The sequence below is a fragment of the Lithobates pipiens genome, unplaced genomic scaffold, assembly GCF_037356315.1.
Source record: "Lithobates pipiens isolate NorthernLeopardFrog02 unplaced genomic scaffold, aLitPip1_a1.2 Scaffold_22, whole genome shotgun sequence".
NCBI lineage: Eukaryota > Metazoa > Chordata > Amphibia > Anura > Ranidae > Lithobates > Lithobates pipiens.
The window spans coordinates 46,943,773-46,962,292 of NW_027507784.1; the positions used below are offsets into that span (position 1 = coordinate 46,943,773).

Genomic DNA, 18,520 nt, shown 5'->3' on the forward strand with positions numbered 1-18,520 from the left:
TCCACAATACATAGGGTTGCCGTGCACTACTGCTGACCGCTGCCCTATACTGCAGCAGTCCTTCAGCGGTATAGGGACTGACGCACAGTCTGCTAAACACTAACACACAACCTGCTTGGTCCACAAAAGTTTTTATAAGGACTGGTAACTTGGTATAGGGTGCTACGGTACATAGGCCTGAGTGCAGTACAGTCTGCTGTTCTGTAAGGACCGCTATCGGTCCACAATACATAGGGTTGCCGTGCACTACTGCTGACCGCTGCCCTATACTGCAGCAGTCCTTCATTGGTATAGGGACTGACGTACAGTCTGCTAATCACTAACACACAACCTGCTTGGTCCACAAAAGTTCTTATAAGGACTGGTAACTTGGTATAGGGTGCTACGGTACATAGGCCTGAGTGCGTTACAGTCTGCTGTTCTGTAAGGACCGCTATCGGTCCACAATACATAGGGTTGCCGTGCACTACTGCTGACCGCTGCCCTATACTGCAGCAGTCCTTCAGCGGTATAGGGACTGACGCACAGTCTGCTAAACACTAACACACAACCTGCTTGGTCCACAAAAGTTTTTATAAGGACTGGTAACTTGGTATAGGGTGCTACGGTACATAGGCCTGAGTGCAGTACAGTCTGCTGTTCTGTAAGGACCGCTATCGGTCCACAATACATAGGGTTGACGTGCACTACTGCTGACCGCTGCCCTATACTGCAGCAGTCCTTCAGCGGTATAGGGACTAAGAGTTTTGTCACAGGGTGATTTAAAAAATGACAGGCAGAGGAAGAGGCAGGCCCTTCCGCAGGGGTGGTAGGGGTAGGGCAGGAGCAACAGCCTTGAGCCAAAGTGGGAAGTTGCAGAAGGTGCGTTCAATTACTTTAAAGGACGCACCAGACTTGGTTGAGTGGCTCACTCAGCCTTATTCTTCTGCACCCTCCTCATCCTCTCGATCTGCACCCTCTTCTTCACTCTCTGCTATGTGCACCCCCAAAGACACTACCACCAACAACACCACCACCACCACATACCTTCCGCTTGAGTGCAAATGGGGGCCTTCATGCTCCAGTGTTTTAATAGGGACCCCCGTATAAAAAGCATGAGGGTCAAGGACCAGTACTGGGTGGCAACGTACTTAGATCCCCGGTACAAACACAAAATGGCGGAAATGTTACCGCCGTCGCAGAGGGCTGTCAGAATGCAGCACTTCCAGGCCTTGCTTCGAGAAATGCTGCATTCTGCTTTTGCGTGCGCTGGCAGAGGAGCAATTCCCACTCCCAGAGAAGGATTTGCGGGTACCAATCCAACAGCGCCTGCAAGAAGAGGCCGGTTTGAAGATGTGTTGGTGACTTCGGATATGAGGTCATTCTTTCAGCCGACCCATCGACAGGTGTCATCCGGATCCAGCATCAGGGAACGCCTAGACCGTCAGGTGTCCGACTACATTGGGTTAACGGCCGATGTGGACGCTCTGAGGAGTGATGAACCCCTAGACTACTGGGTGGGCAGGCTTGACCTCTGGCCAGAGCTTGCCCAATTTGCAATCGAACTGTTGGCTTGCCCCTCATCCAGTGTCCTGTCCGAAAGGACGTTCAGCGCAGCAGGGGGGATTGTGACCGATAAGCGTACTCGCCTAGCTCACGACAGTGTTAACTACCTCACATTTCTAAAAATGAATGAGGCATGGATCTCGGAGGAATTCAACACATGTGATCAGTAGACCATGTATATGTCTATAAACAATTTTTGGAATCAAGCACACAGACCTTCTTAATTCATTTGGCTCACTTCCCTGACCCAAAAAAGCACACCGTACTATATGCCCCTACCCTCCTCTTTGAAGAGGTTGAGCGGTGTCATATTTCTACTGGGGCTGCTTATTATGAGGGGTTCCCACCATCCCTGTGCTGTGCTGACTTCCTCCTGGGTGTTCTTATTATGAGGGGCTCCCACCATCCCTGTGCTGTGCTGACTTCCTCCTGGGGGTTCTTATTATGAGGGGATCACACCATCCCTGTGCTGTGCTGACTTCCTCCTGGGGCTGCTTACGGTGCTGCTGTCAGCGCTGTATGTCACGGAGCTGCTGTCAGCGCTGTATGTCACGGAGCTGCTGTCAGCGCTGTATGTCACGGAGCTGCTGTCAGCGCTGTATGTCACGGAGCTGCTGTCAGCGCTGTATGTCACGGAGCTGCTGTCAGCGCTGTATGTCACGGAGCTGCTGTCAGTGCTGTATGTCACGGAGCTGCTGTCAGCGCTGTATGTCACGGAGCTGCTGTCAGCGCTGTATGTCACGGTGCTGCTGTCAGCGCTGTATGTCACGGAGCTGCTGTCAGCGCTGTATGTCACGGAGCTGCTGTCAGTGCTGTATGTCACGGAGCTGCTGTCAGCGCTGTATGTCACGGAGCTGCTGTCAGCGCTGTATGTCACGGAGCTGCTGTCAGCGCTGTATGTCACGGTGCTGCTGTCAGCGCTGTATGTCACGGAGCTGCTGTCAGCGCTGTATGTCACGGAGCTGCTGTCAGTGCTGTATGTCACGGAGCTGCTGTCAGCGCTGTATGTCACGGAGCTGCTGTCAGCGCTGTATGTCACGGAGCTGCTGTCAGCGCTGTATGTCACGGTGCTGCTGTCAGCGCTGTATGTCACGGAGCTGCTGTCAGCGCTGTATGTCACGGAGCTGCTGTCAGCGCTGTATGTCACGGAGCTGCTGTCAGCGCTGTATGTCACGGAGCTGCTGTCAGCGCTGTATGTCACGGAGCTGCTGTCAGCGCTGTATGTCACGGTGCTGATGTCAGTGCTCTGTATTACGGTGCTGCTGTCAGTGCTCTGTATCTCCTGCACCCTCTTGTTTGCCTACCCTGGTCCCTGACCTTCCCTCTCCTCCATTGTCTTCATTAGCTCCATAGTCCTGAATTGTCAGAACAATTTCCCAAATAAAAAAAAAATGCTTGTAGTTATCGATCCCAAATTCACCTCATACATGTATTATGCTATTGTCCAGGTGGTGGGACTACGTGCTACCCCCTAATAATTACCCCGTGGCCGCAAATTCGACCTAAAGGTTTGCGAAATTCGCCTCCCATTGAAGTCAATGGAGCCCGCGGCGAACGGTCGTTTTCGCGAACGTTTGTGTCCGTTCGCGTTTCGCGTTCGCGAAACGTCCCGTCGGAAGTTCGTCCATCACTACCCATTATTCTGAGGAGGGCTGCAAGACTTTTAGACACTACCTTGTGAAACTGTCGGTATCACACATTGAAGATCCAGACACCAGAGTGCAGGAGAAGTCGTTTCTTTTTTTTGTATAAAAATGACTATACAACCACCATCAGTCCACCAGCTGAAGCTCAACAGAAGATGGGTGTTGCAACAGGACAACGACCCAAAGCATAGAAGTAAATCAACAACAAAATGGCTTAAACAGAAGAAAATACGCCTTCTGGAGTGGCCCAGTCAGAGTCCTGACCTCAACCCGATTGAGATGCTGTGGCATGACCTCAAGAAAGCGAATCACGCCAGACATCCCAAGAATATTGCTGAACTGAAACAGTTCTGTAAAGAGGAGGTCAAGAATTACTCCCGACCGTTGTGCACGTATGATCTGCAACTACAGGAAACGATTGGTTGATTTTATTGCTGTGAAAGGAGGTGCAACCAGTTATTAAAGTGGGAGTCCGCCGGGACTCCGCGTTTTTTTTTTTTTTTTAAAGTCAGCAGCTACAAATACTGCAGCTGCTGACTTTTAAAATAGTGACACTTACCTGTCCAGCGCGCCCGCGATGTCGGCACCCGAAGCCGATCTCTAGATCGACACTCGAGTGCTGCCGCCGCCATCTTGGGTATGGGAATCAGGAAATGGAGCCTTTCGGCTTCATTTCCCGGTTCCCTACTGCGCATGCGCGAGCCGCGCTGCGCAATGAGGACGGTCCCCGCTGCCTCTGGGATCTGTGTGTTTCCCAGCAGGCAGCGGGGCACTTGCGGAAGGGGGCGGGCACTTGCGGAAAGGGGCGTAATGTACGCCCCTTTCCGCAGAGAGCTAGCCCGGAAGTGGGTGCAGTTACCTGGATTATCCAGGTAACTGCACCCCCCTCCCCCCTGAAAGGTGCCAATTGTGGCGCCGGAGGGGGGGAGGAATCCGATGAGCGGAAGGTCCATTTTAGGGTGGACCTCCGCTTTAAATGCAAGGGTTCACATACTTTTTTCCACATGCACTGTGAATGTTTACATGGTGTGTTCAATAAAAACATGGTAACATTTAATTCTTTGTGTGTTATTAGTTTAAGCAGACTGTGATTGTGTATTGTTGTGACTTAGATGAAGATCAGATCACATTTTATGACCAATTTGTGCAGAAATCCATATCATTCCAAAAGGGTTCACATACTTTTTTTTGCAACTGTATATATCTGTGTTTGCGACCTTTATCTTTGGGGACCTCCTTGGGGTATCTTGTCTGGCTCGGTGGCCGCGCCGAACCTCCAATCACACCAGCTGAATAATCGCATGTCTGTGCATTGTGCCATTCACTTCATGTGGTAGGTGTCCTTGAACATGGGAGGAGTGCTTATTCAACATGTTTTCTTATGCGTCTGTATCACAACATTTTTGTTTTGTTTACTCATTAGACAAGTTGTTGAACATATATTCTGCTGTATAAATACCACTGACAAAGGTCATGGACCTGAAACGCATCGGATACCAAAGACACTTTTCAGATACTGGAGAGGATTTGGATAATATGTGTATTTATGCAATTCGACATGTTTACAATGATTATGCAATGTATTCTTGTATCATGTGTTTTTAGATCACCACTTTTGTGACTAATCACATTTTAATATGTTCCAATAAACAATTGGTTTTATCTAATCTTGGTGGGGGTGTTGCCGTTTAAAATCCCATCATAGGGGGAATTTCATATTTTCTTTGTAATGGAATGACCAGAGGTCATTCCACCAGCAAGAATCTTCAGATTCTTGTCACAGGGATCCCAGCTGGCTGAGTGAAGGGGGCCTAAGACCCCATACACACTATTAGATTTTCTGCAGATTTTTGACATCAGATTTACCAAAAACATATAATATGCGATCAAACCTTAAAGCCTCTTACACACGATCGGATTTTCCGGTGGAAAATGTGTGATGACAGGCTGTTGGCGGAAAATTTGACCGTTTATGCGCACCATCCGACAATTGTTGTCGGGTTTTCCGCGGACAAATGTTGGATGGCAGGCTTTAAAATTTTCCCCGGACAAACGTCTGTTGTCGCATTTTCCGAGCATGTGTACACAAGTCCGTCGGACAAAAGTCCAAAGTACAAACACGCATGCTCAGGAGCAAGGGCGAGCCAGAAGTGGTCGGTCTTGTAAACTAGAATTCGTAATGGAGAATTAACATTTGTGACGATGCAAATTATGAAATCTCGAAATGCAGCGCACAATTCTCTTCTTCTTTAATGGGATAATAATGAAACTGCTTTGCTGGTGATACTGATGGAGTTATTGCAAACTAATTTTCATAGGCTTTTTTTTTCTAGTGATATCAAGAATAATATTATTATGCTTTTTTATTTGGGCAAGTTACCACAACACCATTATCCCGTAGTTTTTAAGATCAAAGATACAACTATGTTGGCGTCCCTTGTCATTTTTACATTGTATTTTTTTTAAATGTAACTGCCGACTCCCAAACTGTCATTTGAAGTAAAACGCATAGCCAAATATTATTCTACACAGTTTTTTTTATTGTGCATTAAAAAAAGAAAACAAATAAAATTAGACATGCTATCTGCCAATAGAACTTAACCAAAAAGTGCATTCTATGCATCCAAAAATATAGAAAATATACCAAATCAAATCATTATTATTCAACCAAAAAATAAAATAAAAGCCTCATGCATGTGTCCTGCTTCTTAATATAGGGGGTCAGCAATGCCAAAAGTTGGTGAAAGCAGGGGTTTGTTATCCGGAGATAATTCCAAAAATCATCAGGATTATTCTCCTGGAGCTCCCGCAGCAAAGGCATATGACATAATTGGTCACGATTAATAAAGCAACCAATTTTTGGTCCAAGAACTCCTCCTCCTCCTGTTCCTGGACTGGACTTGGGTCAAAGCAATAACTCCAAGGCCGATAATAAATAACACGTTATCTCCTCCGATTCAGCAACATGTCTGGTTAACGAACGGCTGTTCAGAAATGAACTGAAAAGCACGAAATGAAAAGTGCGAAATTAAAAGTGCGAAATGAAAAGCGCGAATCAACACTCACTAAACCTCTACTAACACGAAATTAGCAGAAAGAGCCCAAAGGGTGGCGCTAAAGAGCTGAAAAACCATGTAGCATGTCACTACGTTCATGTTTGCTGGCCGACAATTCCTTGCCTTTTGTATGCAAGACAAAATCCAGGCACACGCCTTCGGACAAAAGTCAGAGGTTTTGTCTGCGGAAAATCTGATCGTGTCTACGAGTCTTAATGCTGCGTACACACGATCAGAATTCCGGACAGAAAAAGATCAATGAGAGCTTTTCATCGGAAAATGCGACTGTGTGTATGCTCCATCTGAATTTAGCTATCCGAATTTCCGCCAGCCAAAAATTGATAGTATGTTCTCAATTTTCCCGACGGAAAAACTTTCTATCAGGCCGCGTACACACGCGGGGACTGTTCGCTCAACTTTGTCTGCTGAACAGTGTTTGGGCGGACAGTCCGCTCGTGTGTGGGCTTTCAGCGGACAGTTTCAGCGAACAGTTTGCTGAACAAAGTTTTTCGGAAATTCCGAAAAACTGTCCGCTGAAACTTTGTTTCAGCGAACAGTCCCCTCGTGTGTAGGCTTGTTCGTCAAACTAAGTTCCGCGCATGCTCAGAAAGGATTTACACGGCGAAGTTTGCATTGCAGTGTATAGGACGTCGTTTTCTAGTCCCGTCGTACGTGCCGTTCACGTCATCGCGCACGGTTTCAGCGGACTGTTCGTTCGTCGTGTGTGGCCAAGTCCGTCCATGCTAATTTTGAGCGGACTGTCCGCTGAAACTGTTTGACGGACAAAGTTGAGCGAACAGTCCCCGCGTGTGTACGCGGCCTCGGTAATTCCGATCGTGTGTATGCAATTCCGACACGCCAAAAATCACGCATGCTCAGATTCAACTACGAGACAATAGCTATTGGCTACTGGCTATTGAACTTCCTTTTTCTAGTCACGTCGTACGTGTTGTACATCACTACGTTATAAATGATCGGAATTTGATGTGACCGTGTGTAGGCAAGACAGCTTGAGCCGAATTCCGTCGGGAAAACCAGCAGAGCCTTTTCCGACGAGAATTCCGATCGTGTGTACGCGGCATAAGACTTTCAATTTGTATACAATAAGGCAGGCCCTTGCACTACATGATTTTGGTAAATCTGAAGACAAAAATCTGCAGAAAATCTAATAGTGTGTATGGGGTCTAACCTAATAGTCCTTCAAACTTATCATATGTAAAATCTTGGATATCTACACCACCATATAATTTTCAGCAAAAGTGAAAACTTCCATCAGCACTTCTTTTGGGAGTGCGCTAATCTTTATTGATGGACCCGTTTTCAGGGGGTCAAACCAGAATCTATCCCTCCAAGGGGTATTTTTTTTTGCTGTGACTGGAGTTTTCGCCTCAGGCTAAGTTCACATCAATGCATGTCAAGAACGCACACAAACGTGCACACTTTCCCCTTATGCACAGAAACACATTGCCATTTAGTAGACGTGTGGCAGTGCCAATACTTGTTAAAGGCACCCCCATGGATCTGCAAACGCGCACATTTCCATGCCTGCCAAACTGCATGGTGCCGCAGCATTATGTGCTTCATTCCCACGTGTTTTTGGAAAAGAGTCAGACATCTTTTCCACGTTTTTGGTCCTTAATTACATTTTTTTTTTTACACTGGAAAACATGTGAACATACTGAAAATACATGTAAATACAACTCCGTAAGAAAAGCAAATTAATAATGATAAAGAAATAATAATAAATGAAAAAAAAATATTATTATTCATGTAGCACTAACCCTAGGGTTGCCACCTTTTCTTCAAGCCAAACCCGAACTCTTTTGCAACTTTTGGAATTTTTTAATTTCTTTTTTTCTGTAAACACTATAGGATTATAAAAGACCTGGGATACATTTAGGTGCCCAAGGAGAGTAGTAATGTAATGCAAAGAGTGCACCTTGGCACACGGTAGCTGTGGCCAAATCACTCAGCCACAGCCTGGTCTGAATAATGTGTCCAGGTTTCAGGTGGACTGAAATCCGAACACATGATTCAAAACCCAAACTGTCCGGGTGAATCCTGGACAGGTGGCAACCCTAACTAACCCCCGAAGGAGCTGCTGGTTTTATTCAGGCTTACCGTTACCTCTTCTGCTCGCCTCTTCATCCTAGCGGAGTCCCGTGGAAAGTAGCCCAAATGATGATATATCAGACACGTGGTCCTTTTTGAAGATTTATTTAGGAGTAACACTAAAGAAAGACACAAGACACAGTCCATCAATAGAGGGTTAGAGGATAAGGGGAGTTCAGGCACTTGGTAATTGTGGGTTAGAGGTATCAGTCAGATCCAGAGGACAATCAGCTCCACAGACTGGATCCAGCAGTCACCGGATAGGCCCCTCTCACTTGACCCAGCAGCCGATGAGATGCCAAACAAAGTCTCTGCCACAGACTTAATTAAACTTAGAGATTCTTGAGAGTTTTGGGAAGAATTACCATACAGTACCAGATTCTTTCAGCCAACCCGGTGATACTGTAAGGATATTGATCCAGGTTACGTCATCAAACTGACTTTCCAGGCTCCTCCAGAGACACCAGCCTTGCGCTCGGTCCTCCACTATAAAAGTCCTCCCCTGGATCCTCCAGCTTTCCTTGGCTTCTCCCCGCAGGCGAGACAGCACAGGACCACCCCTGGATCAGTAAGCCCCAAGACATTCCTGGGCCTACACTCTCAGCTGCGAAGCCTCGGGCCAGCACCGAGGCGCAAGACCATGTGACACAGACTCCAGGCCAGGAGGGCCCTGGGGTTGGGATCACAGACCCCGGAAAACTAACCCAGAAAAATGGCGTCGGTACCTTAAAAACCCTCTCCCAGAATGCACAGCGGGGAAAACACACCCACTGAACCATTTCTGCGCAAGAAGCGGTATTCAATACATCCAGCCTGCTGCTATTCCACACCCACCGACGGTGACAGCGAAACACCTACGGTCAGGTGGGAATCAGTGCAACCCAGCTGGACTGGTACAGAAACCAGAACTTTTAGAGAAATTAGACTGAGCCAAACTACAGCTTCAGATAATTAAATTTGAAAAAACAATAGCGTCTGCTCATCAGGAGCAGGGCGCTACATTAATAATAATAATCAGAATAATTAAAAAAGCGCTGAAAACGCATCCCAAATAAATTACCAATACAAGTATTGGGCGGCACAGTGGTATAGTGGTTAGCACTCTCACCTAGCAGTAAAAAAGGTCACTGGTTCAAATCCCAACCACGACACTACCTGCCTGGAGTTTGCATGTTCTCCCTGTGCCTGCGTGGGTTTCCTCCGGGTTCTCCGGTTTCCTCCCACACTCCAAAGACATGCAGGTAGGTTAATTGGCTTCTGACCAAAAAAATTGGCCTTAGTATATGAATGGGGACCTTAGATTGTGGGCTCCTTGAGGGTAGGGACCAATGTGAGTGTGCAATGTACAGGGATAGGGGTAGACACTCACTCAGGTTGAACTGGATGGACTGGTGTCTTTATTCAACCTTACTAACTATGAAACTATGAAAGTAACACACCACTGCGGCTTTGAAATTGCACTACTATAACACAATTTCAAAGCCACACATCAGTGTGATTTGTACTGCTGATTTCATTGCGGCTTGAGACTTAATTTAACGCAAGTCGCAATGAAACTTTTTCATATTCGCTGCGACAGGAGTCATGGCAATATGAGCGGTTCCACTGCAAGCAAAAGGTTCCCGACTTGTCATGTGATTTGGAACTGTCTTATCGCATGACAAGTCGCTTTAGTGTGAAGGGGGGGGGGGGCGCTAAGCTGATTTGACAGGTCAAACTGCATGATAAGTCGCACCCTAATGCCGGCATTCGTATGGTGTTAATCGGTGCGATGCCAACTTTGCAGTGCCACGTTGATTCGAAAAAGTAGTTCCTGCACTACTTTTAACGATTTCAGGTGCGACTTGAATAGACATCTGTGCATGAAGCCGCACTGATGTCGGCTTTGAAATTGTGCGATTTCAGATGAAGATGCACAATTTAAAAGCCGCAGTCAATGTGAAGGCTAAAGGTACTTAGATTTTTATTTTTTTTTTATTATTAAAATAATCACAGTGCCATCACCTACATACAGAAATAGAAGGGAGAATGTAAAGTAAACGGTGTGTTTAGTAATAAGGAGATTGCGGTGTAAACGCGTCCTTAGGACACATTCACCGGTCGGGGGGTTTCGGTAAAGATAGGTTGCTGAGCTGCAAAAATGACCCCAAATCACCAGATAAAAGTAAAGAAAGAAAGAAAGCCTAAAACAGAAAACGAATGCAGTCATCACATCGGCTGCAACCTAAGAAATGTTTCCTCTGGGTTTATTAGCACATTGGGAGCAGGAGGCACCATGACAGACAGGCGACCAGCATTCCCAGAGAAGATCTCCCCCCCTCCCCCATATGTCACCCCCTCATGTCACCAACTCGCACACTCTTCTACCATCCTGGACCGTAGTGGCAGTGAAGAGTGACGTCAGACACACCCCCTCCTGACCCCGCCCCTCCTCTCTGCCCACCTGGATGACAGGTAAAGGGCGTTGTGCAGGTGAGTCCCCGCTGCGCATGTGCAGTCCTCCGCTCGCCTTGACTACGTTGCAGCCTCATCTCACCTGGGTCCAGCAAAGCGGAAGTGTCACCCGGCAGCCCTTGTCTCCTGAGCTGTCATTATCCTCGGTGACAACCTCCTTCCTCCGACCGGATCCTCCTCCGTCACCTACCTCCCGGATCGGGGGTCCCAGAGCTGAGCATCGCTTCTCCCGTCCGGCCGCTCCATCACTGACTGTGAGTACAAAACTTCCCCGAACTTTCCCTGCTCTGCCCGGCGAGGGAGGGAGAGGGGAGCGGGGGATGGATGGAGGGATGGAGGGAGGGATGGATGGAGGGATGGAGGGGGATCACTCCGGAGATACATTGTATGATCATTATTATCACATGTCACCTCCTCCGATCTCTATACACAACCCGGAGAGGAAATATTACACTTCTCTGCCTACCTACCGGCTCTACGGTCAGTGCTCAGCACAGGAAATCATTATCTTTCCCTGTGTACCTGGGATGCCAAACTCCAGTAAATTTACTGACAGTTTGTCAAAATTATTGATCCCCCCCCCCCCCTTCTTCTTTTTTGTTTACTTTTACATTTGCCAGTAAATATCAAGGCTGATAATTCTCATGCTGTGTTGACTTTTTAAGTACAAATCAAGCAAATGACTTTATGAGGTGATATCAGTGTTTCCAGATCACGTTTATACTGTTCATGTATTCACTGTGTTCGTTTTCAATAGGAGTTCTGTCATTTCTCAGGTGACCAGTAAAAAAATAAATAAAAAAAGGTTCCGCCAGTCAATTCTCCATGTTTTGTCAGTAAAAAATGCTGCAGGAGGTTGGCAACCCTGCCGTGTACCTACCTTACCTGTGTACCTACCGCCCCTACTGTCAGTGCTCAGCACAGAAAAATATTATCCTTCTCTGTTTCCCTGTATACCTACCTGCCCGACTGTCAGTGCACAGCACAGGAAATATTATTCCCTGTGTACCTACCTTCCCTACTGTCAGTGCTCAGCACAGGAAATAAAATCATCAGAGTAATAATAATAATGAAAAAATATATAATTATTATACAGGATTTATATAACGCCAACAGTTGAAGCGCCTCACAACATGAGGGCAGACAGTACACTTACAATACAAATCAATACAGGAGGGACTAGAGGGCCCCGCTCATTAGAGCTTACAATGTACAAATATATATATATATATATATATATATATATATATATATATATATATATATATATTATGCACTAATGACATTTTATGTGTGTGTGTAAATTTAAAAAAAAAAAAAAAAAAAAAAAAAAATTGTAAAATTGTATATATGTATGGAGAAAAAAAATAAAATTGTAAAATCGTATATATGTATGAAAAAAAAAAATGTTTTATATATATATATATATATATATATATATATATATATATAATATATATATCTCTCTATCTATCTATCACACACAGAATTAGGTAACGTCTGCACTAATGAAATTTATATATGTGTGTATGTAAATAATAATAAAAAAAAAAAAATATATATATATATACATACATACATACATACATACATATAATCTCTCTCCTAGAATATAATGTAAATATATCTATTTTTTTCAAAAGTATTGGGTCACCTGAACTTTAGCGGGAATACCTGCAGATACACTGTAAGGAGTGACACCAAAGTGTACAGATTGAGATCCAGGTGCAGAATGTTGATAGAGACCTTGTGCACAGGGCAGGATGGGGTTGTTGGATGTCCACTGTCCAGCCCCTGTGGCCCATTTCCCTTTTGTCTGATGCCCACTAGGAGGGTTTAGGCCCCCTTCACACCTGAGTGTTTTGTAGCCTGATCCCGGGAGCTACGAAACGCTGGGGGGGAAAAAAAATCTATTATTCTCTATGGAGATGATTCACATCTCCAATCCAAAACGTCTGAAGCTCAAACAAGCTCTGGACATTTTTTTATTTTATTTTTTAATTATTTTTAGGCAGATTACAGGCACTTTTCTTCTTTTTACATTGGTGACACTTTGACCTGTGCAAAATCGTGCGCCTTTCTGCCTGAAAACGCTACGCTCAGGTGTGGGGCCTTAGGGAATCTCCTGTAGGGTATTCAGAACCAGTGCAAGGTTTTGCTATGGAGCAGAAGGGGTTCTGTCCTGTGCCCCACCGTTGAGGCTGCTCTGGTAGATAACTCGGGGAGGGTTGTGGTGCGCTTGTCTTTAGCAGAGCGAAGTGCTCAAGTTGGCACCTGGAGCCACAGGGAGGACTGTGTTTCTCTTAAAATGAAAGCGGGACTGTGCACACAGAATGGGCCTTTGCACACCTGAATGTGTTGTCAAATCAATTGTTTACCAATAAATACTGTAGCGTTGATCTGTTTTAAACAATGATCACCATGTGCCAATGAATACACTAAATAACCATAAGTATTGGGACACCTTTACATGCACTTTTAAGGTGGTGACGATATCACGGCTCCGGCCACTCACAGCGCCGGAGCTGTGATACCCGGAAGACACACCAAGGGAACATATCCGCTCCCTCGGTGTGGATCATCAGAGATATCGGGGCCTCGTTCTTAGCTAAGTATTTCATAATGAGCTAGTATGCAGTGCATACTAGCTCATTAAGCCTTTTCCCTTGCAGGTCAGAAAAAAAAATGTCAGCGGGTTTACTACCGCTTTAATGGCATCCCAGCCTTAGTCCGTAGGGTTCAATATTGAGTTGGTCTCCCTTTGCAGCTATAACGGCTTCAACGTTTGTGGGAACGCCGTCCACAAGGTATGGGAGTGTTTGCCTATTCTTCCAAAAGCCCATTTGTGAGGTCCGGCACTGATGGTGTTCTATCAGGTTGAGGTAAGACCAGTCAAGTTCCTCCACCTTGCTTTTGTGCACTGATGTGCAGTCATGTTGGAACTGGAAGTAGCCATCCCCAAACTGTTCCTACAAAGCTGAGAGCATGAAATTGTGCTGACATCTTAATGCCCCATACACCCGATCGGAATTTTGGTCGGAAAAGGCTCTGATGTTTTTCCCGACGGGATTTCGCTCAAGCTGTCTTGCATACACACGGTCACACCAAATTCCGACCGTCAAGAACGCGGTGACCTACAACACGTACAACGGGACTAGAAAAAGAAAGTTCAACACCTAGTAGCCAATAGCTTCCATCTCGTAGTTGAATCTGAGCATGCGTGAGTTTTTGCGTGTTGGCATTGCATACACACGATCTGAATTTCCGATAGAAAGTTTTTCCGTTGGGAAAATTGAGAACATGCTATCAAGTTTTTGCTGGCGGGAATTCGGCCAGCTAAATTCCGATGGAGCATACACGCGGTCGCATTTTCCGATGAAAAGCTCTCATCGGTCTTTTGCTAGCCAAAATTTGGATCGTGTGTACACAGCATAAGAGTTCCCTTCACTGGAACTGAGGGGCCAAGCCTAACCCCCTGGTAAAACCACCCCCCCCCCCCCCCCCCCCTTCACCAAATAATTTGGAGGGGTGGCCCTATACTTTTTGGCAATATAGTGTGGTGTGTAAAATCAATATTTTGGTGTGACCACCCTTTGCCTTCAAACCATCATCAGTTCTTCTAGGTACACTTGCACACAGTTTTTGAAGGAATTTGGCATGTAGGTTGTTCCAAACATCTTGAAGAATTAACCACAGATCTTCTGTAGATGTAGGCTGCCCCAAATCCTTCTTTATCTCCATGTAATCCCAGATAGGCATGGTGATTTTGGGATCAGAGCTCTGTGGGGGCCAAATCATCTCTTCCAGGACTCTTTGTTCTTCTTTACTCTGAATATAGTTTAATGGCATTGGCTGCACGTTTGGGGTCATTGTCCAGTTGCTGAATAAATTTTGGGACCAATCGCACACCTCCCTGATTGTATGGCATGACGACTTGTGTGCATTCATAGATTTACTTCAGAGCACCGGTGTGAATTTATGCATATTATGTGGCAGCTGGGTCTCTCAGGCGTAGAAATGCACCTGCAATTTACATTGTACGGCCCTATGTGCACCTGTGGGGGGGGGGGGGGGAATAAAACAAATGCAGCCTCCACATCTGAAGACTGGTAAGATGCAATCTATTACATTATGTTCATGGCTTTAGATGCACTGGGGCTGATTCACACCACATATTCTGCATTCACATTTTTAATGTGTTCTGGTGTATTTTTGATGTGTTCCATTGAGGTTTCTCCCCCCCCCCCTTTTTTGTTCTTTATCCCAATTGTGCATTTTTATGGCTTTTCCCATATTCCAAATCCATACAGAAAAAAATGCAACATGTTCTACTTCTGGTGTCTGTACTGGAACTGGCTGCACTGGTGTAAACTAGGGCCATTGGAATCCATGTTAAACGCTGCCCATGGGTTTTTGATACAGAAATGTAAAATGTACTGGACTGCTTCCGGTGGGACCCATTAAAGGCGCATTCGCACCAGAACACGGCGTTTCCTGCACTGTGTTCAAAATACACAACAGTTGCGATCCGCAGCGAGTGTCAGTGTTAAACTGGTTGTAAACCTCAGACATTAAAAATGAACAAAGCATATCCCTCTATAGTGGGTACTTGTCTCAATCCAGAGCACTAAGGCTGCATTCACATCATAGCATTTTGAATCGTGGTCAGATTTGCCGCAAATCTGCCCACGATTTGAAAGCACTGATGTGTGCATGGCAAATCGCGGTGCTCGCATTTGAGATGCCATTAATTTGAATGACACCTCAAATCCCGGTGCAGATCTGCCGCAATTGTCGCACGATAGATTACGGCAACGCGCTTCACGGGAAGCATGTCACCCCAAAAGTAGCTCCTGAAGTTTTTTTGGGCGGCATGCTTCCCACGATGCGCGTTGCCACGATCGCAGCACGATTTATCATGGCAGACCCGCGCCACAATTTGTGGTGCCATTCAAATCAATGGCAACTCAAATGCAAGTCCCGCGATTTTCCATTCACACCTCAGTGCTTTCAAATCGCGGGCAGGTTCGCAGTAAATCTGCCTATGATTCAAAACGCTGAAGTGTGAATGCACCCTAATGCCCCATACACACAAGCGGAATTTCCATCGGAAAAAACATCAAAAAATTCCGCTCAAGCTTGGCTTGCATACACACGGTCACACAAGTTCTCTGAACTTTCATCCGTCAAGAAAGCGGTGACATGCAACCCTGTGACGAGCCGACGCAATGAAGATCAATGCTTCCGAGCATGTGTCAAATTGTTTCTGAGCATGCGTAGGAATTTTGCATGTTGGAATTGCTACAGACGATCGGAATTTCCGATTGGAACTTTTTCAGAGAAATAGAGAACCTGCTGTCAATCATCTTTTGCTGGCAGAAATTCCGCCAGCAAAAGTCCAATGGAGCATACACATGGTTGGAATTTCCGACCAAAAGCTCACATCAGACTTTTACTGGCGGAATTACTGATCGTGTGTATGGGACATTAGTGTCATTTCTGGCTGCTGCCTCATTCCTCTATCAGCAGGAATCACTTGTGACACGTTTTCCTGACACCAAGAGAAAAATGGTGACGGGGAGGACCTCCCAACTGATTGACAGCCTCAGCTCTGTTCCTGTGTGCTGTGTGGAGGGGAGTGCGTCCCTTCCCTCCAATCAGCTGTCAGAGCTCTCATCACTGAGCTCTCCACCTCCTCCCTCCTTTTTTTTTTTTTTTCTTAAAGGGCCCCTTTCACACAAGGCATATCCACTAACACAAGATCACTCCTTTTAGATCTCCGCTGAGCCAGCAGATGACAGGTCCATCTCTGCTCACTGAATGGGGAGGGACCTGTCAGAGCGCCACTGATTTCGTTGGAGAGATCGGAAGAAAACGGACAGCACGTCCGTTTTCATCAGATCTAATCCGATCCACCATACGTCTGTTTTTAGTGGATGGGATGGCAGATGGGTGTCAGCGGACACGTATCGACTGACAAACCCCTGCCCATAGTCAGTCAATGATGGTCCGCTCTGATCTGCCTGAAAAACGCACAGGTGGATCTTTATCGAAAGGGGCCTAAGGCAATCTTTATAATTCAGCACTTTGGCTATAGAGAAGAGGGCTTCCGATAAATAGGTATATCTGCTTATGTAGGAGGATTTGTTTTAATTTCTGTGTATCCCCTGTGGATAGTCACCTCCCGGGGTATATGGAAGGGTTTACAACCACTTTCAGTTAACCAGATCCTAAAGCAGGTTGCTAACGCAGTTTGTTTGCCTGCACCAAATTACATGGTATAGAAACACTATCTGATCCGGTTGCAGTACGTTTTCAAATGTAGCACATGCACTATTTTTGGAGATTGTATAATCGATATGTAGTGCGTATGGTGACCGCAATTCATGGAACAGACCGGTATGGGTTTACCTTATTGCACAGAGTGGAATCATTGTAGTGTCAGTGATGAAAGCTTCCATTGTCATCCGTCAGCTGCAGTGTATACCGGTGATGTCTTCACTGCGACAACACTCCACATTGTAAACAGTTATTGTTCTGCACTTCTGTGATTGGTTGGAGGTTTGCCTCAATTTTTCTTTTTTGCTTTATAAATTAACAACTTTAAATTCATTTTTTTTTTGGGGGGGGGGGGGTTTGCATTTCCCATAATTTCTCTGATCACAATTATTTGATGATTTCTCTATAGCAATGCACAGGCTGGCTGACAGTTTGGATTACTTCAGTAATCAAAAGGTTTTGTTTATAAAGTATCTATATTGTGGTACCCCAGCCATACCGATGTTTTGTATGGCTGAAATCGCATGTGCTCTGCACAGAAATGTGGTGCGAATCACATGCAATGTCTGCACAAAGTCTCAGTTCACACTGGTGCGATGCAGGAACCAGCACAATTCCTGGCAAGAGTTCCCACATTGCATCTGACTCGCAGTTCGTACTGACATCTGTGAACCGCTATGGGTGTCAATAGAAAGTTAATGACACCCCCAAATCGGTTTGCAGAACGCAGTGTGAACTGTGGAATTGGATTGCATGGGTCTTAACACCCATGAGATCTGGTTCCAGTATGGACCAAAAAAAGGGGTCCTGCACCATTTTTTTGGTGCGAATGCGATTGTGATTTCAGCCATACAAATGGAAACTGTATGGCTGAATTTGTATCGCACAGACATTGCATGTGATGTGCACAGCAATGTGGTGTGAATTGTGTCAAATGTCTGGGATTGCATACGTGTGAACCAAGCCTAAAGGATAGCTCCACTTTTGTGGGGGAAAAAAACAGTAAATAAATAATATAGCGTATACAATTGACACAAGTCATACTGTAAAATGCAATATGGCAGAACAACTCCCAGAAATGTAATTTCCTGATTTGGCCCACTGATTTTCCCAGAAGTCAGATTTTGGACATCCTCTGCAACAAAAAAAAATAATTTTTGGTGAGATACTCCCAAAGGCAGAGGTGTCCAACCGTTTGGCCTTCCTGGGCAACATTGGAAGAAGAGTAATTTCTCTTGGGCCGCACATAAAATACATTAACAATTAGGATAGCTGGTAGGAGAGCAGAAAAAGTCAGATTACAAGTTAATGATCATTGATATAGAATGGTCTCCAAACTTTCTAAACAAAAGGCCAGTTTGGTGTCCTTCAGCCTTTTAGGAGGGCCTAACTGTGGCCATTGGTAGTAGAAAAGGTCTTGACATCAGT

At 45.6% G+C, this 18,520-nt stretch overlaps 1 protein-coding gene across 1 annotated transcript in view; it reads left to right on the top strand.

Moving 5' to 3' along the window:
• The first annotated feature begins 10,842 nt into the window (after window positions 1–10,842).
• The window catches only part of GALNT3 (polypeptide N-acetylgalactosaminyltransferase 3), a 95,192-nt gene continuing 87,514 nt past the window's right edge, over window positions 10,843–18,520 (top strand). Inside the window, exon 1 of the mRNA XM_077447552.1 lies at window positions 10,843–11,067. The gene's annotated coding sequence lies outside the window, so the exon portion shown is untranslated. The remainder of the gene's footprint in view (window positions 11,068–18,520) is intronic.